A 26,151-nucleotide genomic window follows, 5' to 3' on the forward strand; every position below is an offset into this window, starting at 1 on the left:
TAAAAGTCAATAATCTAAGTGAAAAGTATTTGCATTATGTATAACAGACACGGTGTGAACCGAAAATATACAAAGAATTCCTCTGAACCAACAAGGAAAACCATGAAGTATAAATGTTCACTAAAACTATTTAAACTCTCCAATCTCACTGATGATTTTTTAAATATAAAAACCAGCTGGTAGGTGCTTATGAAGAAAAGAGGGACAGATATTTTAGAGAAAGGGCACTGGATTGAGAGAGAAGACCTGAGGTTTAGTCATCTGTCCTGTGAGACCTTGGACAAATCATTTCTCCATCTGGGAGAGTTTTCTAGTTGACATTTTAGTAGAAGTTGCATAAGGAATGGGGTCTTGTGTCTTTGGCATCAGGCAGTTGCCTAAGGAATGGTAATTCTAGGTCTTGTGCCTTTGGCATCAGGCATAAAAATGGATTCTTAGAACTTCCTCTTTCTCCAAGCTGTTCCATTGCATTTATCATAATATTTATCACACCCTTCTTCACCACCCTCTTCACTCTAGAAGATTTGAAACAGAGGTGTTAGTGGGTCTGCTTCCCAGCTGTGGAATTTGAGAGGACGGAAGGGAAGCGGCTGGGCTAAGACCCTCTTAGCAGCCCTTGGCGTGTGTGCCAACTGCTCTGGGGCTCTTGCCCTGTCTCCACGGGGGCCGGTCTGTGCCACAGAGTCTGCTGGCATGAGGGGTAGGAGGGACAAGCAAGCGGCAGACGATAGAGCGGGGAAGGGCAAAGGAAGACTAAGGACTTGCTGGTCAGGCGGCTTTGGGTTTGAATCTCAACTCCCCCACCTCCTGCCTGTGGGCCGCCGAGCGCACGAATCTGTTTCTTGGAGTCTCAGGTTCCTCTTTCACAAAATGGGCGCGATGCTCTCACCTCCCAGGCTCCTCTCCTGGCCATTACCTGTACCGCTCACCAGTGAGGCTGAAGAGACAGCTGACTCCGCTGGCACTGAACTCCTTCGGCTCCCCCAAACCAGACTGCACCACACCGTGGGCTGGAGCGGTGTCTCTGGAGGGGGCAGGGACCCCAGAGTTCTGAGAATGCTGGACTGGTGCCAGGGCCCTGTCACGGTCCCTTTTGAAGTGCCAGCACCTGGCATGATGCCTTGCATGTGGAGGGCACAAGATAACATGTGCAGAACGAATGAATAAAATTTATGGATGAGGAAGCCAAGGGCCAAAAAGGTGAACCGATATCCTCAGGGCTATACAACCCATTAATTACCCAGAGAGGGTCAGGGAGCCTTTCTTTCTTTCTTATCACGGGGAAAACGGAGGAGAGGACATATAGCCAATTATAGTGGCCCCTGAAGTCTCATGTTCCCCAGGAAAGTCTCATTTTATACCTGTTTCCTCTAATAGTTATAATAATGCCCACTTTCACTTTCAAATTGTCTGTTCTCCCGGTTATGAGGGAGACTGGAGGGAAGGACTCTGTGTTTCCCTGGCTCCGTCTACTCCCCCACCCCTCATTTCTCTTAACTTGTCAGATATGCAATTAAAATGTCATTCCATTCTCTATTCAGTGAAAGCCCCATTTAAACTCTGCTCATCCCAAAGGCAACCTTCCCCCAGAGAAACCCCCAGAGAAACCCATGAAAGCTGAGGTCAGCCATCAAGGTGCTGTCTCTGCCCGCACATGGAGTGATGGGGCTTCCTCACCCCCTAGCTGCCTCCCCTGTACCCTCAGCAAGGAGGGGAACAGGGGCACGGCCTTACCACGTGGAAGCCAGATCAGCCCCCCTCCACCCTGACTGACTAGGAGGTAGTCTTCCTATTGCACAGGGGCACCTGGGCCCATCAATGGAGAGAGGGCCTTATTGAGCATAGGTGGGCCTGGCAGCCTCTCCAGAGAAGGACAGGCAGCCTGGGATGAGAGCTGGGGCCTTGTGGTCTATCTACATGAAAAATGTGGGGCTGAGGGGAGGCAGAGCGGCTCAGGAGGAAAGAGAAACATTCTTCCACCAGGAGAGCACAGCAAACCAGCGGGCAGCCTCAGAGATGAGCCTTTTCAGATGTGCTCAGGTTCCTGTGGTTTGGCTATTGGATTGAGGAAAGGGGGTGTTCTTCCTGCTGGTCCTCGGATGTTCGGAGACGGCCAGCTCAGCACAGTAAGGGCACACGTCTGCGGGATTCTTGCAAGCCTGATTCCACGAACGCCTCTCCCAGAGCCTTTCCTGGGCTCACCCCGGCCCTCTGTGCCCAGCCTCTCTGCAAAGACGGGTGAGTGGAGACTTGCGTGCACGTGGCCGCAGAAGCCTGTTGTGGTTGATCCCGAAGCATCTCTTTTGGGAGCTGGGTGTGGTGCATTCCCACTGGAAGATCGCCTGCCTCCCATCAGGGTGGGAACTCTTCACTTCCTAATCCCGCAGGGAATGCACCCTGGGCTCTGCACACAGCCCAGCTGGGCGTGGAGTCTCAGAAGCCGGGGTCGGCGGCCCGACCTTCCTGGGCCTGAGCCCTGGAGCTCCCGTGGCCGCAGCTGAAGACAGCCTGGGGTCTCACTTGCTCTCCCCCAGCCTGGCTGTACCTGTGGACCCCCTCCCTGCCTACAGAGCTCCCAGGCCTGGTTCCTAGAGCAGGACAAAGCCAGTCTCCGGGCTCCTACCCCAGGCTGGCTGGCTCCTGGTTTCCCCGAAGGAGGAACCCAGGCCTGCTTTGACTGTCTTCTCACCCCCTCCTGGAGAGCGCTGGGTGTGACAGGGCGCCAGCTCCATGAGGTCAGGAACTCAGATCTCTTGTTTCTTTTTGAATTCTCCTCTCCCTCTCAGCCCTCACTTCCTGGAGTTCCCTGGTGGCTCAGCTGGTAAAGAATCTGCCTGCAATGCAGGAGACCTGGGTTCAATCCCTGGGTTGGGAAGATCCCCTGGAGAAGGGAAAGGTTACCCACTCCAGCATTCTGGCCTGGAGAATTCTATGGACTCACAAAGAATCAGACACGACTGAGCGACGTTCGTTCACATTCACGTTCTCCCTCTCAGCCCTCACTTCCTCGCCTAGGCCAGGCCCTCTTCTCTGTCAGAAATACCCCAGAAATCATCCATCTGATAGCTGATCTCAGCAGCTGTTTGGCTGGAAAGGCCTAGGAAAAAAACCACTGTCCCCACAGTGGGAGTGCTTGCTGGCCCACCAGCCCCAGCACAGGCTGGCCAGAGTGGACGCCCAACTTCACTTTGCCCAAGTGCACTCAAGCCTTCGCTGTCGCCCTCTGGCTGCCCTGCAGCGTGGCTCACAGGAGACACACGGTGAGCATCTGTGAGTGAGGGCATGTGTGCCCACTGGGACCAGGTTCTGTGCTGGGCACGCTGCCCACGCCGTCCGTGGGCACATGTGATTGTCCCACTGAACGGATCAGCAAGTAGAAGCTCAGACAGTTAAGTGGTTTTCCCAAGGCCATTCAGCAAATGTCCAGCCATATTTCAAGGTTAATTCTTCCTGTCTTTAAAGACTGTGGTCTTTTTACTCGCGTTTCTGTGGTTCGGTCAACACTGACGCCCTGTGCTTAGCACTAGGAGGGATTCAAAGCTGACTGAGAAACAGCCCCAGCTCTTAGGCACTTCATACTGAAAGGGCCAGACCGTCCTTCCGATAAAAGACAGACATGGCAAATCCTGCCCAAGACGCTGAAACCTCCGTGTGCAGGCTGTGGGCAGAGGAGGGACGTGCGTTCTGACCGGAGTGGAGAAAGGCGCCTGGGATGAGGTGCGCTGAGTTGGGCCACTAAGGACAGACGGGCCTCGGGCCAGGGACAGAGGCTGAAGCATTCAAGACGGACTTGAGGCAGCCCCCTGGTGGGAAGACTGAGGTGGGCGCTTGGCTTAAGCACCAGGAGGCAGGTCAGAGGGTGGCCGATTTCCATGAGCCTGGCGGGACAGGAGGAAGGGCTGGCGGGGCCTCTGCTCCGGGAGGGCTTAGATCTCTCAGGAGAGCTTAAGCACTGACAGGGCCGGAGGGGAGAGCCTTGCTGATGCAGAATTGGGAGTGGGGCCGGCATCCGCCTGCCCTCCCTCCTCAAATGTGGTCTGGGAGATTCAGCCAACCTCCTGGCCTCAATCAGCGGGAGCCCCGGGGAGAGCAGATAAGCGAGCTCTGAAGGACAAGCTCCAGCCATGGGGCTGCAGACTTATTATTTTTCCCACACACTTGATTGACAGGACACACGGGGCCGCAGGGAACGGGCTGGCCTCCACTGATGCCGGGAAGAGGAGGGGAGTAGTGACAGGCCTGGGGTCCTTCGGCCAGCCCTTCCCCCAGGGCTGGGGCCTGGAGGTGGAGAGGGCAGAGGAGCCGCCTGCTGTCCCCCAGCCCTGTCATCTGTCTCCTTCTAGCTTTGCCTCCCTTCCGGTCAGCATGGTCCAGGGAGGAAACACTTGGCAGGGCTCTTGGGAGAGCCTCTGGCACACAAGCTCCTGCTCTTTCCAGGGCTGGGGGAGGGTGGGCCGAGGGCACAGGGGGAGTGAGCATCCGTGTCTGTCTTGAGGGGACGTGTGGGAATACATTCGCCCACTGTGGGCCATTAATACACTGTGAGACCTTTGCTGGGCCTCAGTTTCCATTTCTGTAAAACAGATGCCTTGAAGCTGCCTAGAACAATCCCATCTCCCTCTTCCCAAGGTAGGTGAACAGTTAATTTCCTTCAAGGTTTATTTGCTATAATTTTCTACCTCCACATTGAGATTTGAACAGTTCCATGGTGTCAAGGGCATTAGACTTGACACCTGATTAAGAAAGTCAGTAGATGCCCTCCACACACAGGAAACTCATGTTTATTGAGATTCCACTCCATTCCAGGCCCTGTGCCAACAGCAAGTGTTTACTTTGATTGTCTTATATAATCTTCACATTTGCTCTGGGATGAGATCATTTTTAGCCCCATTTCCCCCAATTTGGCAGAGTTTCTTGAATTTCTTAAAGTCCTGCAGTGGGTTTCCAACACCAGAATGAAATCCAGACTTCTGCCACACCACCTTCCCACCATCATGCCACTTTCTGATTTGTCCAAGCCACTTTCCTGGTAGCTCAGCTGATAAAGAACCTGCCTGCAATGCAGGAGATTCCCAGTTTGATTCCTGGGTCAGGAGGATCCCCTGGAGAAGGGATAGGCTACTCACTCCAGTGTTCTAGGGCTTCCCTGCTGGCTCAAATGGTGAAGAATCCATGTGCAATGTGGGAGATCTGGGTTCGATCCCTGGGTTAGAAAGATCCCCTGGAGGAGGGCATGGCAACCCACTCTAGTATTCTTGCCTGGAGAATCCCCATGGACAGAGGTGCCTGGCGGGCTACAGTCCATGGGGTCACAAAGAGGCAGACATGACCGAGCGACTACACACAGCACAGCATAGCTGATAGACAGAAGGCTGAGCACCGAAGAACTGATGCTTTCGAACTGTGGTGCTAGAGGATTTTAGAGAGTCCCTTGGACAGCAAGGAGATCAAATCAGTCCATCCTAAAGGAAATCAACCCTGAATATTCATCGGAAAGACTGATGCCAAAGCTGAAGCTCCAATACTTTGGCCACCCGATGTGAAGAGCCAACTCATTGGAAAAGACCCTGATGCTGGGAAAGATTGAGGGCAGGAGGAGAAGTGGGCAACAGAGGATGAGATGGTTGGATGGCATCATCGACTCAATGGACATGAGTCTGAACAAACTCCCGGAGTAAGTGAAAGACAGGGAAGCCTGGCATGCTGCAGTTCGTGGGGTCCCAGAGAGTTGAATGCAACCAAACAATAACAACTGATAGAGCTTGGTTCTCCTACTGGCTCAGCCAAGGCTGACAGTACTTCCCTGGCCCCATTCATTTGCTTCTACTTTTACTCAGGCCCAGTTCAAGTCTTGCTCCTTCCTTAAAGATGGGCAAGGACCAGGGGAGGCAGGTGAGATGCTCGGGAACAAAATTTAAGGAGACCCTCACTCCCAGGTGCCAGCCCTGCACTTGCACAACTCTGAGAATGAGGCCTCCTTAAATTTGCCAAATGCATTTGCCTCACCCTGTTCCCAACCTTGTCCCAGTGTCTCTGTGTCCAGCCCAAAGGACTTGTCAGTCCTCTGAAATTTCCATAGCCCTCTTTTGTGTGTCTTGACACCGGAGCGTGTCATGGGGGCCAGACATGATTCCTTGCATGACTGCAAGGCAGGGATCACTTTTCCTCTGTCCGCATCCTGAAACCAAGAGGGTGCAAGGCTGTCAGACCTCCAACCTTCAAGCTACTCCCCCCTCTGCATTCTTCTGCCCTCTGCCCCATCTGCTTAGGAACTCCAATTCATCTTAGAATTTATATAAAAATGGTGGTTTATCTTTGTGGGTAAATATTATATAGCCATCGAAAATGATATTTCCACATGGATGTAGGAAAATGCTTTCCAACTATGACTGAAAATCCAGAGGTTGTAAGAGGTTGATGAATTTTACTATATAAAAAATTTTTAAATTATATGGCAAACACCTTAAGTAAAATCAAAGATAAACAATAAATGGGGAGAAAATATTTGCTACATATATTATAGATAAGATTTAATATCACTATTATGTTTTTAAAAAGTTGTTATGAATTGAAATACAAAGAACCAAAATCCCAATAAAAAAGTGAGCAATAGAAAAATGGTCAAAAGAATGTACTACTTACAAAAGGAATATAAATAATATCCTTAAATATGTAAATATTCAACTTCACACATAAAGATAAATGCAGATTAAAACTACACTAAGATACCATTTCATACTCATGACATTGGCAAAAGTTTCAAAACTTGACAGTATCTTCTTTAGCAAGGTTATGAGGAAACAGGTAGGAATGCAAACTGGCACAACCCCATGAAAGGGTACCTGGAAATATCTTACAAAACTCTATACACATTTAATCTTCAATTCAGTAATCCCATTCTGAGAAATTTACCCTGAAGATACACTTCCAATACACACACACAAGCTTTGCAGCATTATTTATAGTCATTTTACGGTCATGCATAGGACAGTGGTTGGATAAACTATGGCATGCATACACGGAGTACTATGCAGCTATAAAAAAGAATGAGGAAGATATGAATGGCATGTAGTGTTTTCCAGGAGACTGAATACATAAAGCAAAGTGTTTAAAAAGCATATATAATATACTATATTTTTGTATAAAAAAGAAGGGAAAATTTCAAAACACATAAAAAGTGTTTATTTTTATAGAAAGAAATAGAAGTGTGAATATCAAACAATTAAGTTGACTTCCTACCAGGGGGAGATGGGGTAGAAGGAACACAGGAGACAGTGTCTTCCTGGTATACCTTTTTGTGTGGTTTTGATTTTTGAAAGTATGCTAGTATCCAACCTATTTTTAAAAAAACAAAATTACATCAATAAGAATGGGAAGGGAAAGTCCCTAATTTTAATGAAAACTGAAAAAATAAAATCTAACAGCAGAGATGGGTTGGAGTAAGGGAACAAGATTTGTTGACTGTAGCAGGGTCAGTGAAACAATTCTGATGCTATTTTAGATTTAACACAGGATTAAGCGAGTGAGTGAATGTTTTGATGGTTTGGGGGAACCTGAGTTTTCACTGTGGAAGAAAGACATATAAGTCTGGAATGGGGTAAGACAAAAAGCAACCCTGTGGCGGTAGATTGGATTTGGAAGTACTGGTGTGGATTCATAATGTCTCACAGATGAATATGTAAATGTATATGCATGTCTATGTGCATATGTGTATACATGTATTATGAAATTTATGTTTATGTGTTTATGCATACTTATATTCTCTAGTTCTATCCCTTAAAAGGGCCAAGAAGCAAAGACAATCAGTAGCCGTGAGCACACTCAGAGCCCAGATCTTGGCCTCTAATACCATTCTCCACTAAAAAGAAGCAAGGCTTCTCAGAGAAATGATTGATTGCAGAACCAGCACCAGGCAGGTATAAGATGAGCCTGGAACCTCTTGTTATGCCAGAGAGCAAGAGCAAGAAAGTGCTCCATAATAGGACTGGTGACATATCAAAATATCATGGGAGTCATCTTAGAGGGGCTCCTCTACCAGTCGACTCTGGGGCAGCTTAATCCCCAAAATAGTTGAGTACAGTGAAAAATAATATTAATAAACTCTTAGAAAAACTGAAATTCACCAGACAGACAAATAAATACATTTTATTGCTTACAATAGTAAATGTATAATGTTTGCAGCACAAATAAACTCTACTGTTATGGTAGAAAACCAAGGGCCAATTGGTAAATACGGAGGTAATGCTGAAGCTGGAAAAGCATTGATTTGCAGCAACCATCGTGTTAACAATGGGACCAGGCATGAGTCATCAATGGATACTACATCCATGAAGAGTAGGGACTTACACAATTGCAGTCTTCCTATAGACTGCATGCTAGTTTTAAGGAAGAAAAAACAATGATCCTCATATAGTGGCGAAATTGGCAATACCTTGACTGGCAGATCAAAATTAACATCACCAGTGGGGACCAGCGAGTGATTCCTGGTGTGATTGCCTGAGAAGAGCCCAAGGTAGTGCAGGCAGGCATCTGCCAAGAATGCATAACTTGAGTCTAATGACAAGGAAACATCAGACAAACCCAAAATGAGGAACATTTTACAGAAAGTAAGGGAGCATTGGTATTCTTTACACATCTCAAAGTCCTAAAAGACAAAGAAAGGCTGCAAAAATGTTCCAGATTAAAGGAGGCCAAAGAGACATAACAGCAACATCCAACCCTAGACAGGATCCTCAGTGGACAGGGTCGTGCCATAAAGAGCATCATGAGCTTAACTGATGAAATCGAAACACAACAGGTAGACTGGTAATTAGATAAAAGTATGCATTCATGTTACATGCATTGATCAGCCATACTATGATTATGCTAGAGGATACGCCTATCCCTAGAAAACACATACTGAAGTATTTAGGGGTAACACCCTCAAGTGGTTCAGACAAAATGTGTGTGTGTGTGTGTGTGAGAGAGAGAGAGAGAGAGATACAAGTGATACAGTTGATACAGTGAGAAAGCAAAGATTATAAAGGGAACGGGGTAAGTTTCTAACAATAGATGGGTCTAGAATACAAAGATGTAAGGGTCTTCTTTTTATTTTTTGCAGTTTCTCTTTAACTTGAAATTATTTCCTAATAAAGCTATTTTAATTGGAAGATCCAACACTGGATGACGTTCCCTTCTCTGCAGGTGCAGACCCTCCTCTGCCAGAAGACCCTGGGCAGGCAGCCAGACCAGGGGGCAGCTCAGAAATCAAGCATCTGGGTTCAGTGTGGCCTTGAGCAAGAGCCTCACATCTCTGTCTGTGCTCCCACCTCATGGGCTGTTGGACACCTGAAACGCTGTGCTAGCCAGGCTTCGCTCTCAGATTATGCTGGCTGGCCGTGGGAAGGGCAGGATCACCCTGAGCTCTGCGGGGAGCAGAGTTGAGAGCTGCCTGTGGCTCCGACAGCCATGGTGGGGGGAGCGGAGGCTCTCGCAGGACTGTGACCCCAGACTGGCACGGTCCCAGGCGAGGCTTTGGCGGGCTGAGCCTCTGTGTCTTTCGCTCTGGCCCTGACCCCCACTTTTCTTCAGCTAGTGTCTCCTTCAGGGCCCACTCCTGGTGGCTTTCTTGCCGGAGCTCCTTCCGGTGAGGCATCAGACGGGGCATTTCAGTGTGGATTCAGCATGGCCCCCGCACCCCTCTCCAGCAGAACCGCAGCGACAGTATGTTCTGGTGAAAAGAATGGCGGTCCCCGGAGAAGAGGCTGGGGACTTCCCTGGAGGCTCTGAAATCGACCCCAAGACTCTAGACCCTGACAAGGATGCTGGGCCTCCCCTCTGCCCCCGGGATGTCACGAGGGCAGAGGCGCTGTGCTGCTGTCCGCAGTTGCCCCTCTGGGCTCACTCTGCCCCTGGCACCGGGCTCTGCCCAGAGGCCGTGCCTCTGCAGACTGCCGCCACGGCCGCTCGCCCTCTGACCCCCTTCCTGCATGCTCAGCTAACGGAGGCCCCAGAGGAGCCTGCAAGGAGGGAGAGAGGGAGGTTGGCTGTTTAATGCCTTGTCTCTCTGTCTTCAGGGGCCCCACAGCTCACGGCCCAGCAAGCTGGTCCCCTCCACAGCACCCTCGCACCCCCAGCCTCTTCAATCTCAGTGTCAATAGCCCCGGGGCACTGCACCAGGGCCTGGGGGTCCCCTATATCCTGCACAGGCCCTTGGACTCAACTCCCTTCAAATCGCTCACTTTGAGTTCGCCTCCTGCTTCCCGCCAGCCCCTGCCTCCAGCAGACACCTGTGGAGGGAGGCCAGGCACCCCCCTGCTGCTGCCCCACCCGGAGACTGTCGTACATGTCTGCCCTCGAGGCCCGCGCACCCGGCTCGGGGAGGGGACCCACCGCGAAGCCATTCATGCTGCAGAACAAAAGCAAGGGCTGCCGCCCGAGCCCTCTTCTGAAGCGCAGGGCCTCCTGTTCCAGCTCTATTTCATCTTTTCATAAGTTACTGTTAACTGAGACGCATGACAAGAAGGGAATTAAAAGAGAGAAGAGTTGGTGGAGGAATGCCTTTTCTTTTTGGTTAAACCTTTTGTTATCCATTCTTTCGGAGCCTGATTCAACCAGAGGAACGTGTGGCAGAACCCGTTCTTCAAAATTAGTTCCAAGAGACAGGCGGGCTCTTTATTATTCATTCTATTAAAATCAAAATATTAGCTAATGCCTCTCACGCCATCAGAGTGAGCCTGGCACCTCCTCTGATGCATTGTCCTGCTTGAAAGTGAAGAAGGCCTTTCATGCCAAGGCCTCTGTCAAGTCCCTCTGGTCTCCTGCTCACACCAATGACAAACTCTGAGACACTTGTGGGCCCAGGACGAAGGTCCAGGGCCAGATGGGCAAGGCTGCCTCTTCCTCGGCCCCACCAAGAACTGGACCCCCCCCCCCCCCGCCGACCCCCGTGCCTCCCTGGAGCCCAGGGTGGCCTCAGCAGAGCGGGAACGCACCTCCTGGTTGCAGGGGTGTGGTTTCCCAGATCCAGAACCAGAACTGATTTTTGTATGGGAGGGAGGAAAGTGATGATTCAGAGACCCAGAGGCTCAGAGCTCAGAACTGCTTTGCAAGCTTCCTTGGATTTCCCACTGCAACCTTCATCTCTGGAAGAATGCCAAGGAATTCCTTGAATCTCGCAGGAACACACAAGTCTGGATTTCAGCACTCCGAGCTCTAGAGTCACTGAGAGGTATCATGGTGGTGTTGTTAATCGGACCCTGAGGAAGACAGTGAGATTCTTCGCTCAGTGGAGGCTCATTATCCTTGAGAACCATGGGTGAAACCAGAGCCCCCAGCTGATAAGAGTTGGCTCAGCAGGGTCTGTGCCTGTTGACCTGGGTTGCAACATGGATGAATATAGTTCCCTTGGGGGTCCTCCGAGCTGACTAGGGAGTGAGGGAGGCTCCACAGACCCAGTAAGGGGCTGCCAAGGGACAGAGAAAGCCGAGAGTCCTGGAGGCTGAGTGAACCAAAGAAGGCTTCCTGGAGGAGCTGGGCTTTGACAGATGGTTAAGGACTGGAAAGGAGATTGGAGAGGGAAGGGCAAGGAGAACTGTGAGTGAAAAGCTCATAGGTGGGGGTGGGAGTGAGATGAGATGGGAAATGGTCAGAGATAAGGCTGGAAGGATCCTGACTGCAAGTAAAAGGAGGAATCCTTTCTTTCTCCCTTTTGTTTCCTTGAGTCATCCTAAATCCATTATTAATCTCCCAAGACCTATCTTGTTGATAAATGTTGATTTCCCTTGCACACCTGTTCATATTTCTGATGGAAATGTATTATAAAAATCACTCCATTCAGCTGGTGATTACCATGGTAATCAGGAACGCTCACCGGCAGGCCAGCACTCCTCTTGAAAATAAGATTCTGAAGATATGGGCTTTCATTTCACTTACGATGTGCCTGGGGAGAGAGGGAGTGAAGCAGGAGTGCGGTGGGGTGTGGGGGGGGTGGTCCCCTCTTCCGGGGAAGTCCTGGCAGACAGCACAGCCCCCAGGGCCTGGGAGGGCTCTGCAGAAAGATGGGGGGACGGACCAGGCTGGGAACAAGTCAATGGGGCAGGTCCCGCATATGCTGGTGGTCTACTGTGCGCTTGCAGCTGGGGACAGCTTGACCGGATCCCAAGCCAAAAGAGGATGTGAGTTATCAGGGCCCAAGATCAGGAAACTTGGCTAGAATTCCACTGTGTCCCATTTCTGCCACAAGAACCACCTCTATGCCTCCTGGGATATCATGAAGATGTCATCATCATCACTATTATTATTATTTCTTCTTATCACAGGATGCTAGTTGTTTAAGGTCTGGTAAAAGCCCCACAGGTTTGAACTGTATTATTTAGTCCTATTTTAAGTTTTCAAGAGCTCCAACCAGACTGCTTGGCTTTAAATCCCTGTTCCATCACTGACTGACTGTGTGTGTGACCCTGGGCAAGTTACTGAACCTCTCTGCTTCTCCTCACCTGTAAAAGTCAGTCTCTAACGTGTAAGAATGTTGGGCTGGTTAAGTGAGTTAATACATGTAAAATGTTAGAATACATCTGTCACAGAATAAGCCCTCAAAAATGCCCGGGAGATAGCAGAGCTGCACCTCTCAGTGAACGGGGAGCAGGGCCACTTAGAACAGGCAGTGCCCTGGACGCTGCGCACACATCGCCTTGCCTCCTTCTCCTGACACCTCCATGTAACCCTGTCTGAATGGGAGGCAGCCCAGAACCCTGAAACCCCAACTGCATGGTGACAGTGGTGGGTCTGGGCTGGAACCCAGACCCCCTGCCTCCTTGCCTAAGGCTCTTCCATTTTTCTTCCTAAAGATGTTGGTTTGCTGACCTCTGCTTGTTCACCCCAAACTAAGACCCAATCACCCCCTTACTCTGACTGCAGTCCTGGGGCTCTCAGATCAGTGAACATAGGATTCTAGAACAGTCATATCCCCAAAGTCTACATCCTAAATCATCTACAGCTTTCAGGCACTCCTTCCATTGCCCATTCGTGTTAGTGAAAGTGAAAGTGTTAGTCGCTCAGTCGTGTCCGACTCTTTGCAACCCCCATGGACTGTAGCCTGCCAAGCCAGCCAGGCTTCTCCATCCATGGGATTTTCTAGGCAAGAATACTGGAATGGGTTGCCATTTCCTTCTCCAAGGGGTCTTCCCAACCCAGGGATCAAACCCGAGTCTCCTGCATTGCAGACAGACTCTTTACCATCTGAGTTACCAGAGAAGCCATATGCATTAGATGTTGCCTGATGAAACATCACCACCATAATCATAGTAGCAGCTGCATTTATTGCTTTCCCAGTTCTAGGCACCACAGTACCTTCTCTGTTACTATAATAATAATTGTCATTAACGGAATTACTTTACACCAGACATCACATAACCCACATCAGTCCAGGAGCTGTGGCCCCTGCCTCATAGAACACCACCCCCCACCCCCAGCAGTTGCTGACAGGCCATTATTCTGGGTCCTGCTAACTCTGTGCAGTGATAAGGAAACTCCACCAATTTGATGCTTTATCTGGTTGCAGGTTGAGGAAAGATATTATTTCAATCAAGATAATGATTCTATTCTTGGACGGAAATGAGATTTTTTTTTTTTTTCATTGCCTTGTGGGGGTGTCACCAAAACCTGTCTTGGGGCTTGAACAGGTCAGATACAAGTTGGTGGATTTTCTTGTGACCCAAGAGAGAGTGTAAACACAACAGAGAGCAGGAAAGAGGAAAACATACATGCCAGGCCTATGAGGCCACAAAGTAAGTTCCATGTGGACATTTATAGGCATAGAACCTGTGGGACAAAAATTCAGAAGGAAAGTGTGCAGTGTGAGCCCAACAGCCTGCATTTCACACGAGGTAAATGACCTCTAAGGAAATAAGGATAACGAAGCCTCGGAGACCAGACACAGCTATGACAGCAACTTAAAAGTCTTCTAAACCTGCCTGTCATGGAGGATAGACTTCCTTTGTGACTTTGCTGACAGATGACCCAGCTGCTCTTTCAACACCTCCTCCAACAGGGAGCTCACCAACAATGGAGCCTATGCTATCACTGACCCACTCCTATGTTGAGGAAAGTATCTCCAGATTACATATTAATAGCAAAGTCAATTCATAAAAGGAAACCACAGTGAGAACTCACAAGGTGCTGACACTGCAATAGACCTAAACACACTTTGGAAACAATACACATTTCAATAAGTCATCAAATGATAGGCAAATAGCATAAGGTGATAAATGCAACAATTTGAATGAGTGAATTTCATGAAAGTTGACATTATTTAAAATATTTGGGAATTTCAAGGGCTGTAACACAGCATCTCAAGCTCTTTATTGGTGATTTGCTTTAATGAGGAAATAACAATTTTCAATTCTTATATCAATTGTTTATATAGTAACTCTAAGGAGTTTGGAAATGTTTATAAAGGCTTTACATCTTTTGAACATTTCACTGAGAACTGACTTGATGAAGTGCTCTCTCTCCAAATAAAAGGTACATCTCAGCTCAACCGATTCTGGAACAGACGCAGTTCTGCTGACTCTTAAGAACCAAGTTGGTGGTGTTTTACTATACTGCAATCGGACTGATCAAAACTTTGAAATCTAAACTGCACCACTGTTGGTGTGTATAGACTGTCATCAGAAAGTAACTCAAAATCTGGGTAATATTAGTTGTCAGCAGAGGAGGAGCCAGGCTGCTTGGGACAGAGGTGGGAAGGAGATTTTTCACAGCATACTTTTTGATACTTTTGCATTTAGGGCCATGGAACTATATTACCTATTAAGAATAAAATTATAGTTTAAAAAAGCACATAGTTATTTCAGTGAAGACAGACTTTGACACCATCGATTTCTATTTTAATATCGATACTCTTAAAATGCAATGAAAATTACTGCCAGGTCAGGTGAAGATTACATTTGGCTATCTTCACAGCACTGATGCTCATGGCAGGGTAGTAAATGTGACCAATGCCCCACTCAGACCCTTTTTCCCGCTGGGCACCCAATCAAGAAGAGGCTTGCTCTGATACACCTTTGCTCAGCTCCTCCTTCCTGACCCTGCCTCTTTTCCTGCCTCCCTTACAAGCTTTCCCTAACGCTCTCTTTTGCTACATCACATGTACCTGAATCCTTGTCTCAGGTTCTGCTTCTAGAGAACCCAACCTAAGTCAATCAAATGCAGCCTTCCTGTATCTTTCCAGAGGCTTGCCCCTGGTGGTAGAAGCATACATGAGCCTTCCTCTTTGAAAGCAGAACCATAACCAATTTCCTGCCCAGTCAAAATCACCAGTCTGATACCATACATCCCATGAAAGGCAGCACAGCAAAACGGTAACCATTTGGAACAGAGTTCCCACAGCTAGACCTGGTAAGACTGCACAACTCTCTTCCCCAGGACGAATGAGCAGGAGGTATACAGCAGTGTGCAGTGGAAAGTCATTATGAATCTCAGCTCTACCTGCTGAGCAATCGCGAATGAAATATTGAACCACTTCGAGCCTCGATTTCCTCATCTGCAGAATGGCATTACCTGAAAGAGCCTTTGTGAGGCTCAGATGAGGCAGTGCCATCAAGCGTGCTGCAAATTGGCAACACTACATAAATACTGGTTGTTCCTGACATTCAGAGCAAGCAAGTATCCTCTGCTTGCTTGGATGAAATAATTAAATTATCCTTTGTTAAATAAATACACCCCAGCTGCTCCTCACCCTGGGCATAGTACCTGGAGCTCCCTGCATGAGAAGCAGCTCCAGGAAAAAGCAAGTGGACATGGGGGACGCTGACCTGGTGACTGTCCACCTGCAGCTTTGGGTGTGTCCCCATCATGGTCTCATGACCCTCAGTTGCAGTTGTCTGGAGAAGGTTGAATCGCTCTCTCTCTCTCACTGAGATACAAGGAGTATCCCCAATGTGAATTTCCTGTAATCTACCCAGTGTCTATGTTAATCTCGAATACAACTTCGAACTTGTTGAAAAACCCATATAGTCTTTTCCACGTAACGAGTCATAAACTGGCAGAAACTTAATTTTTTTTTTTTTTTTTTTTTAGAAACTTAATTTTACTTACATAGATCAGGGATTCTTGCTATTCTGATTCTTTGTGGACCATTCATGAAGGCATTTCAAGCCCTATACCATCTGGCCCTGCCCAGTGTCACGAGCATCTCCTCCCCTCCCCATTAGACCCATGTCTATGACATCCTCCACATAGGCTGTTCCCATCCTGGGGCCTCATCCTTGTTCCTTTCTCCCTAGAACAGCCTCCCAACTCCATCAGCTCAGCTCAGGTCTCCCTTTTCCCAGGACGACTTCCCTAACCACTCCCATCACCAGCATTTCTGCCTGTGCCATCCAGGCCAGAGCAGGATGCGTGCCCTTTCATAAAGTTCTTTCATGGTTTCTTGGGCAGATGTCTTCTCTTCCCACACTGGACCGACAGTTCCTCCAAAACAGAGCCTGAACCTGCAGGTTCTCTTGTATTTATCAGAGCCACCAGATAGTGCCAGGCATCTGGTGAATTAATAATATTCCCAGATTGAGTAATGGACTGGGTCATATGATTGCTCTCAGTTTAACACACTGCTAAATGGCCTGTATGAGAATTTACTGTTTTAAATAATATCACCCTAGCAGCAAACTTGGAATTGTGCAAACTGTTCGTGGCCCCACAAACAGGGCGAAAAATTAAAAAAACAAAAAACAAAAAACCACGTCATCCTCATACCAAAGGAGTCCTGCTTTCCTCACACACCAATCGACCCCAATGGAACTGCTCTCTATCATGAGCCAGTGGGCGCACCCTCCACTCCGAGGGCAGAGCCAGGGCTCAGACCATGAGCCTTCACAGACTTCCGTCCCTGGGTCCAGTCCCACCCAGCCAGAGGCACCTTCTGGAAGAACCAAAAGCCCGACTTCGTCCAGGTCACGTTCCCTTCCCCAAACGGGGAAACCCACCCACTTCCCAGGAACACTGTCAAACCACAGACCGAAGAAAGCAAAATTCAGACTCACAAGCGACCACGTCTTCTTCTTAAATTTCAGGCCAGCAGTTTCTGTGCAAACCTGCTCATTTCCTGCAAAGAGAAGAAAGGGATGGAGAAGCATATTAGCATCTGCTCTGGGTATCCTTCAGCAGTTTCCTGGCCGACCTCTGGCTTCTGCACCTTCTCTGCGTTCTCACTCCCAGCAGCACTCTCCCCTCCCAGGAACACTGCGTGCTAGTTGGGTGGGCGCCCCTGGCAAGATCCCCCCTCCTCTGGCCGTGGGTTCAGCCCACGTCGCCTCCCTCCCCCTCCCCGGCGCCATGCCAGTCTCAGATTGACCACTGCCTCCAATTCCCTGAAGGCGCTGGGCTTCTTCCCACTCGGAGTGAGGCCTCCTCTTCTGTAGCATGGGGTTGCCTAGCAACCCTGTGCGCCAGCTCGGAAGGCCCTCCTAAATTGGACCTCACAGCACAGGGCATCTCCTTGTACAGCTGCCTGAATCTTAACAATCTGGTTCTGAATAATAACACAATGGTAATTGCATGCATGGGCCCCAAACTACATTTAAATAATGTTCAAGAGCTGACACAAACCAACAAAGGCCAGAAAATGCATTTCGGAGGTTGACTGTAGGGCCAGGCAGGACATTCCGTGCGGGAGGGAGTTGACACCAAAGACTTGAGTTAATGACAATGCCAACCTGAACTGTGCGTTCTCCTGCCTTTCTGCCTGAGGATGTCACCACTTTAATGTGTTTTAGGTGAGTTTGGGATCTTTAGAGGCAATTAATGGCCAGTGGTAGTGATGCTTCAAGACAGGATGTCTTTGAGTTCTTCGGCAGCGCTCGGAGAGATTTTTGCAGGAGGTGGGGAGGACACAGGACCAGAAGGGAGCACTGTGCCTGTGTGATTTCCCGTGGCTGTTACAATTGTGGCTAAATACATTTTAGAAGGTAGGAGAAAGAACTTACCAAGCAAGAGTGCAGAGCATCTGCTACCTCAGTGAGGGACAAATTCAACATGACTGATGCGTTTCAGGATAAGACGTGAAGGCAAAGAGGCCTTGACACTGGCTAGCGAGCAGACGGAAGCCGCTGAGTGTGGCGTGGGGAAAGGCTGCATGCATGCGGAGTCCAGCCTGCAATCTGTGTCCCTGGCAGAGGGTAAAGAAGAGCTCTGCTCAAGGCAGAAGAGTCTTCACATGTGGGAAACAGCAAGCTGACAATCTGTTCCTCATGGAGTGATAGCAGTGAGGGTCAGTTGATCACCCCTGATGATTTGAAAGCCCCAAGCATTTGTTTTTAAAAGCTCAAAATCATCCTGCAAGGGACTTAGATACTCGCACACCCATGTTCATAGCAGCATCACTCACAATCGGCAGGAGATGGGAGAAACCCGAGAGTCCATTGGACGAATGGGTGAACAAAATGTGGTCCATGCATATGGTGGAATGTTACTCAGACTTAAAAAGGAAGCTAATTCTGATATATCCTACAACATGGATGAACTAGAGGACATTATGGTAAGTGAAAATAAGACAAACAGACAAATGTTGTATGATTTTACTCATATGGGTATCCAGGCTCCCCTGGTGGCTCAGATGGTAAAGTATCCGCCTGCAATACAGGAGACCTGGGTTTGATCCCTGAGTTGGGAAGATCCCCTAAAGAAGAGAACAGCTACCCACTCTAGTATCCTTGCCTGGAGAATTCCTTGGACAGAGGAGCCTAGCAGGCTACAGTCCATGGGGTCGCAAAGAGTCAGACACGACTGAGCCAACTTTCACACTTCACTCACAGGGTAGTCAAATTCATAGAGACAGAAAATAGAATCGAGGGGTTACCAGGAACTGGGGTGAGGGGGGAATGGAGAGTTAAGTGTTCAATTTGGGGAAGATGAAGATGAAACCGTACATTCTAGAGACGTATAGTAGCAATGGTTGCACAAAAATGTGAATAAACAATGCCACTAACCTATACACTTAAAGATGGTTAATATGGTAAATGTTATGCATATTTTACCACACTTTAAAAAAATCATCCTGTGGTAACATAGCTTTTCTCACTCAAGGACAAACTGGGCTGTGTGACTCTGGGCCAGGGAACCCATGGCTTGCAAACATGGCATTCATGCAGCATCATCACAGATGGAGGTGTCTGAGCATAAGAAACAGGATCTCCTCATGCCCACTTCGCAGAGTCCGAACCCCATCACCGCCCAGAGAGGGGACCCCTTCCACCTAGCCAGTCCCATTCACCAAACCCAGGACCAGCTTCCTCTCCCAGGAACATGGGCTCCTTCTCACCCCATGCTCCCTGCCCAGAAAGCCGTTTCCTGTGGCCTCCGCCAAACCGAATCCTACTCGTTCTAGTGGATCTAAGTCCTGCGAACATCACAAAGCCACAATCGAGCACTTGTTTGGGAATGATTCTGTATTCATGTCTGAAGGGTTTGTCTCTCCCCTAAGTTCCCTGGAAGGACCTTTGGACCAGGATCGTCACTAACATTTTTTGAAAGCTCTGGGAGGGAAAACGGGCCGGGCCTTCTTTCCCAGGGAATCCGGGCACAGCTCCCTGCCTGGGGTGCAGAGCATACCAGCTGACTACAGAACCCTCGAGCTAGATACTCCAGGCGGGCGAGCGGGTCCCTCCAGCCATTTAGAGGTGTAACTCAATGTGTGCAATACACAATCGAACATTTACAGATTTTATTAATTTAGAAAGGTCATTAGAGCTAACAGCTTCTGTGAGTGAGAATGAATAAATAGCATGGATAATTTTTTTTTCTGTATCCTGATTTATTTTTTCTTGGAACGTGCGTTAAGACACAAAAAATAATGTTACGTGGGAAAAAAAAAAAAAGGAGAAAACATCCAGGCTTAGGACTTCCCTGGCAGTCCAGTGGTTAAGACTTCACCTTCCAGTGCAGGGGTGCAGGTTCAACAGTGGCCAGAAAACCAAACAGAAAGCAGAAACAATACTGTAACAAATTCAGTTCAATAAAGACCTGAAAAAAATCCAGGCTTGTGAGACAAGAAGCGTCTGACGGGACCTCCCGACAAGACTCGTTCCCTCTCTGAGCCTTCGTCTTCTCCTCTGCTAGTTAAGGGAGTGATCACGAAGGTCCCTTCCCCCAATTATGGTCTGCTGTGAGAATGTGACGCTATCAACTTTCCAAGCTAACAGTTACCCATCCCTCACCCCATCCATCCTCCCAAATGTTGGGCACCCCTTCACCTCTGGAGAAATAAGGTTCAAGTTCATGGCCCCTCAGCCAACAAAAGGTCCCTAATGATTTCAGGTGTCTTCCCAGACCCTGACCTGGGGGCTCTCAAACCCAACAATCTGGCTGCCTTGCTCTCATTAAGGAGCACTCCAGACTAATGACTTGTTTCCTCGAATCTCCAGGAAGGGCTGGAAACGGGCCAGAGGACATCATCACCCAGGCTCCGTCTCCCCAGCCCTTGGCTCCATGACCAGTCGGCGCTGTCTGTCAAGGGCCAGACCTCTGCAGGGCGTGCACGCCTGGCTCTCCCTGAGGAGACACGGAACCAGAGGTCAAGGTGCCGAGGGGTCTGGCTCCAGCCCACTGTCATGTGGAGAAACGACTGGCCCTTGACCAGGCTGTGCAGTCCGACCTCCCTCCCTTTCTCCACCCTCATCCCTTCTTTTCTCCTCCCGGAGCGTATAGACACAGAGAAGGTCACAGGCCCACATATGTCTGCAAACGTGTGGCCACAAACATCTAGGCCCTCTTCTCTGACTGCTCCTGGCTTTCAGAAGCAACAGGAAGACGAAGTGTGACTCGGAACTAGGAGACTAACAGCCTAACGCTCGTATTAACATTAGAGACCAGGGTTTGATCCCTGGGTCGGGAAGATTCCTTGGAGAAGGGAATGGCAATTCGCTCCAATTCTTTCCTGGAAAATCCCATGGAGAGGAGCCTAGTAGGCGACCATTCACGGGGTCGCAAAGAGTCGGACATGACTGACGCAAATATTAATATTAGCTAATGCTTGTGTGATGCTTTATAATTAAAAAAAGTGTTTTCCCACATACCTGTCTGGCAGGTTGGATAGAGTTAACTGTTTACTGAGCATTGGAGGTATCCCAGGGTCTTTGCTACCTGTGGGCATGCACACCAGAGAAGGTGTGGTCCCTGCCTGCAAACTCCCCCCATGACACTGTACAGGCAGGAAGATGGAAGCCCAGAGAAGCTGAGTGACCTTCTCAGAAGCATCCGGCTCACAAACATCCTTGCTCAAACCAAGTCCTAGGACTCAGAGCCTTTCCCAGGTGTTCCCTCAAGGTCTGCGAGTTTAGTATGAAATCTCACCTGCATGATGTCAACCAGAAGGGACCAGGCAGAGGACTGCATGGTTTGGGGACCATGAAAGTCTAGGCCCAGAATGATACAGTGCCTGTGGGTCAGGCCATATTTGGCCCTGGACACCCGAGAGGGGGAGGCCCCAGACTGGGTACAGGTCAGAGCCTGCTGAAGACATGACCTTGGCCCCTTGTGGCCTTTCTGCTCATGGATAAACACCCTTGTCCTCCCTGGCACCTTTGTAGAGATGCTGCCTTTGAGGACTGATGCAAATTCATGAAATCTTTTTCCTTCTTTCTTTTTTTAAATCGGCACTAACCTCTCTCTTCTAAGAACTGCCACAGCACTTACAATCAGCATGTGACAGAAAATTGGTGTTGTTCTTCTCAGGGTCTCTAACGGCTTTTTGAAAAACATCAAACGTCCATGCTAGAGGAACCCTATAAATCCCTCACTTTACAACCAGGATACCTGAGTCCAGAGAGGGCAAACGGCTCACCCCGGGTCACACCAAGGACAAGACCAGAAGCAGAACTCAAGTCCCAGACCCCCAGCCTGGAGCCTGCACACACCCAGTGGGTGGTGGGAGGGTTCCCGTGCGTCCCGTGCACCCTGAGCCCCATAGCAGCCTCAGCAAGCACGCAGGACTGGGAGGGGGCTGTCTGATGCTGGATGGCAGCCGGCGGACGCCAGCTTCCCCCCACCCCACCCTGGGAATGACTTTGAAGTGACTGGCCTCTACCTCACAGGGAAGGGCAGAGGCTGTGAGAGCTGCCCTCGGGGGACAGGGAGGTCATTAGTCTCTGCTGCAGGGCCTAGCAGCTCCCAGGAGGCCATAATGGTTTGGAGTTTAAAGCCAGACTGACCCTGCCATTGACCAGCTATGTGGCCTGGGACAAGTGACTTAACCTCTCTCTGCCTTAGATTTTCACCAGCAAAATGGGCAGAATAATGGCACTGATCTCCTACCTCCTGGGGCTGAAGCAGAGATGAAATAAGCAAGTGGGACCCACTTGGCACCAGGTGCGGCATCTATGTTCCCTGGTGAGGACGGTGAGACCAGCCTTTCCCTGGGAGGTCAGCCCCATCGGGGAATGCAGACTGTGTGCTCTCTGCTAAGTGCCAGCTCCCAGCTCGAGCCCAGCACATGTAGGAGAGCTGACTGCGCTCCCATGAGAAGTGCTACTGGGCTGGTGGCAGCCCAGCACCCGAGGAGAAGACGCCTGGGGTGATGAGTTGTCACTAGGCTGGGTCGGCTGAGGTCTATGGTGACAGAGAGGCAGGGGCTTCTCTTCCCAGGATCCTTCGGAGGCTGTGTTATGTGGGTTACAGTTTGCTTTTCTGCTAATATTAAAATCAACCACCCTGAGGTCATAAAATGGCACAGTCTGTCTGGTGTTTGTCTAGTCCTTACAGAACCAGACATACTCTTCCCATAGGATCCGGCAAGCACATGCTTAAGTATTCACCCAAGGGAGTTGAAAACTTATGTCCACACAAAAACCTGCACACACAAGTTTATTGCAGCTTCATTCATAATTGCCAAAAGTTGAGGCCATCAAGATGTCCTTCAGTGGGTGAATGGAGAAATAAACTGTGGTACATCCATGCAGTGGAATATTACTCAGTGCTAAAAAGAAATGCGTTATCAAGTCTTGAAGACATTGAGGAGTCTTACATGTATATTACTAAGTGAAAGAAGTCAATCTGAATGGGCTACATGCTATATGATTCCAACTGTATGACCTTCTGGAAAAGGCAAGACTATGGAGATAAGAAAAAGATCAGTGGTTGCCAGAGGGAAGAGAGTCCAGATGAATAGGTGAATCACAGGGTGTTTTTAGGGCAGTGAAACCATTCTGTGTGACCTTGTAATGGTAGACACACGGTTTTATACATTTTTCAAAACCCATAAAACTGTACAACACAAAGAGTAAACTCTAGTGTAAACTATGGACTATAGTTAATAAACATATATCAATAGATTGCCAGATGCACACTATCATATATAAAATAGATAAACAACACGGAATTACTATATAGCACAAGGAGCTATATTCATTATTTTTTAATAAGCTATAATGGAAAAGAATAAAAAAATATAGATATACACACGTATATACATATACGTATGTAAAACTGAATCACTTTGCTGCATACCTGAAGAAAACATAATATACTTCAATAAAAGAATAAACACAATAACATGTCAATATTGGTTCACCAGTTGTAACAAATGTACCACACTAATGCAAGATATTAATAATAGGAGACACTTGGAAGGAGGGGAAGAAAAAGGGTATATGGGAACTTTATACTTTCTGCTCAATTTTTCTATAAACCTAAAACTGTTCTAAAAAAATAGTCTATTAGTTAAAAAAACAACCAACCCAAAAACACAATACTTAGGGCCAGTTAGTACCCACTCCCATCACTAAGCCCCGCTGGGCCACCAGGTGCCATGCTGGGGTCTTGGAAGAAGGTCCAGAGACCGGCACGGTCTTTCCAACTAGAAGTACAACCACGTCTGTCCAAAGTGCTACAGACTGTTTGGGAAAGCCAAGAGGGCAGACCAGCAGGAGCCCCCCCACCCCCACCCCGGCAGCTGGTGAGGCAAACAGAGCCACGGACCCAGCAACCGGGCCACTTCTGCCTGCCAGGCAGTGACTCAGCCTTAGCTCGCTCTTTCTGAGCACGTGCGCTGGGCCAGGCTCACAGCCACTGCCCCCCAGAAGGGAGTCAAACAGAGACCCAGTCGGTGCCCACAAGCCAGACTCCACCCAGCCCTTTTCTGTTCCTCCACCCCCAACAGCCGATATAGTAGGTGCTCGATAAACATTCCTCGAATTCAACAGTGATGACTTGCACGCCTCTTTATTTCCCCACGAAAGGGAAGAATCTGATGGTAAGCCTCCCTTTCCTCCAGCAAACTCCTGAGTATTTGCTGAACGGAATGAACAGCAGCACCCCCCACACCTTGGAGGAGATCTTGCGTTTGGTCCAGAGGCCACTTTCTCAGCCCTGGGAGCACATTCAGAGGGGCTTCCCCGAGACGAACCTGCACATGCGATGTTGCTCGGCGTTGAGAGCCCACTCAACAAATGGACATTTCCCTGCTTTTCCCTGGAAGGGATGTGTGTGTGTGTGTGTGTGTGTGTGTGTGGTCATTGCCAAGCAGCCTGCAAGGCAGTAGCGTGGCCCTTGGCCCCGGGGCCAGCATGCGGGCACCTCGGGGAAACCCATGAGCTGAGGTCCAGCCCGCAGGGCACCAGACCAGGTTGGTCTGCTCTGACTGAGAGAGAAGGAGAGAGAGTGGGGGATTGGGACGGGAAAGTGTGAGCTTGTCACTGGAGAACGGGGTCTTCCAAGGCAACCAAAACCTCTTCAGTCACTGCTTTGGGGGGTGATGGCCCCCTTGGAAGTCTGAACTTTTGCGACCTTGGCCTAGAACCCTAAAACAGCCTGAGGCGGAGAAAGGGCTGAGCCCAGAGAGACAAAGCCAAAGCTGGGACCTTGGGCCTGGGACAGGGGAGGCGAGAGAGCCTGTCCAGGGAACAAAGGCCTGATCTCTCTGGTCAGGCTGCCCAGCCCTGGTCCGACTGCTCAGTCACACACGTTTTCTTTTTTGTCTGGCCTCAGGGAAGTGTTCCTGGGCTTGGGCAAATCTGAGCCAGGGCTGCCAGCAGATCCTGGCCTGAGGAAGCAGGGGAAGGTTGTCCAGAACCCCGCCCCCAGGGCCCCCTGCCCACACCGCCAGGGTAAGAAGGAGGAGGGTACCCACTGAGGGGGTCCTTCCCAACGCTCTCTGGCTGGTGAGGCAGGATGGTGAAAGCTCAGCAGAACTTGAGTGGATGCAGAGGGGAAGATAGAGGATACTCGATGTTGTAATATTGAAAAACGGTTCAAATCTGGGGAAAAACATTCTCTTTCTGTAACACAAGGAAGAAAGCGTGACAAAGCCTTCATGTCTGCAGGGCACGTGAAGAAGGCATCTCAGCGCAGCAGAATCCCCACAGGGGCCGAGGTGCAGAAGGGAGCCTCGTAGGTATAATAAGAAGGTTCTCTGGGCCTGACTTCATTGGCCGATGGGATCTGGAGAGGCGTGGGCTGCCCACTCTGCCTGTCGGCCTGGTTCTGCTGCCTAGTGGGGCTGGGATTTCGAGGCTGGTGTGGGCATGTGTGTGGGGAGGGGAGCCGGAGTTCTCTGGGAGCAAGGCTGCCTCGTCAGCCCCCGTGAGGACGGATGTCAAGCTGGCAAAGGCGGCATTCGGAGCTCCACACGGCGGAACCAGGAGGCGGGCCTGCTCTGTCTTCGGTGACCACGGGCTTCCCCTTGGTGGCTTTTCCTGCCTGTGTGGGTCTTGCCCTTGTCCTATTCCTGGTGCCCTGCATCCTATCACTCATGCTCCTCCCTGTATCCAAACCTACTTTCCAGGAAGTTCTATCTCACCTGGTGTCCAGTGTGATAGGAATAATTAATATCAGGCTTTCTCTGGTGGCTCAGACAGTAAAGAATCCGCCTGCAACGCAGGAGGCCCGAGTTGGATCCCTGGGTCGGGAAGAACCCCTGGGGAAGGGAATGGCAACCCACTCCAGTGTTCTTGTCTGGAGAATTCCATGGACAGAGGAGCTTGATGGGCTACAGTCCATGGGGTCGCAAAGAGTCAGACACAGCTGAGCAACTAGCACGCTTTTTCCCAGAGAAAAAGATGCTTTCAGCCCCCTTTCAGATGGAAGAAAAAAACTGATTACCCCGGGAAAGGATTTACTTGGCTTTTTATTTTCAAACTCCACTGTTTACTCTGCATCCCAATGATGCGGAAGACTCTGCAG

At 49.4% G+C, this 26,151-nt stretch overlaps 1 protein-coding gene across 5 annotated transcripts in view; it reads right to left on the bottom strand.

The window, feature by feature from the left end:
• The window catches only part of ZBTB7C (zinc finger and BTB domain containing 7C), a 378,538-nt gene that overhangs the window by 138,805 nt on the left and 213,582 nt on the right, over positions 1 to 26,151 (bottom strand). For all 5 annotated transcript variants that reach the window (XM_065932669.1, XM_065932666.1, XM_065932668.1 and 2 more), the window contains one exon: positions 17,022 to 17,083. The gene's annotated coding sequence lies outside the window, so the exon portion shown is untranslated. The remainder of the gene's footprint in view (positions 1 to 17,021; positions 17,084 to 26,151) is intronic.

This window comes from Muntiacus reevesi, chromosome 4, assembly GCF_963930625.1.
Source record: "Muntiacus reevesi chromosome 4, mMunRee1.1, whole genome shotgun sequence".
In the NCBI taxonomy this organism is placed as follows: domain Eukaryota; kingdom Metazoa; phylum Chordata; class Mammalia; order Artiodactyla; family Cervidae; genus Muntiacus; species Muntiacus reevesi.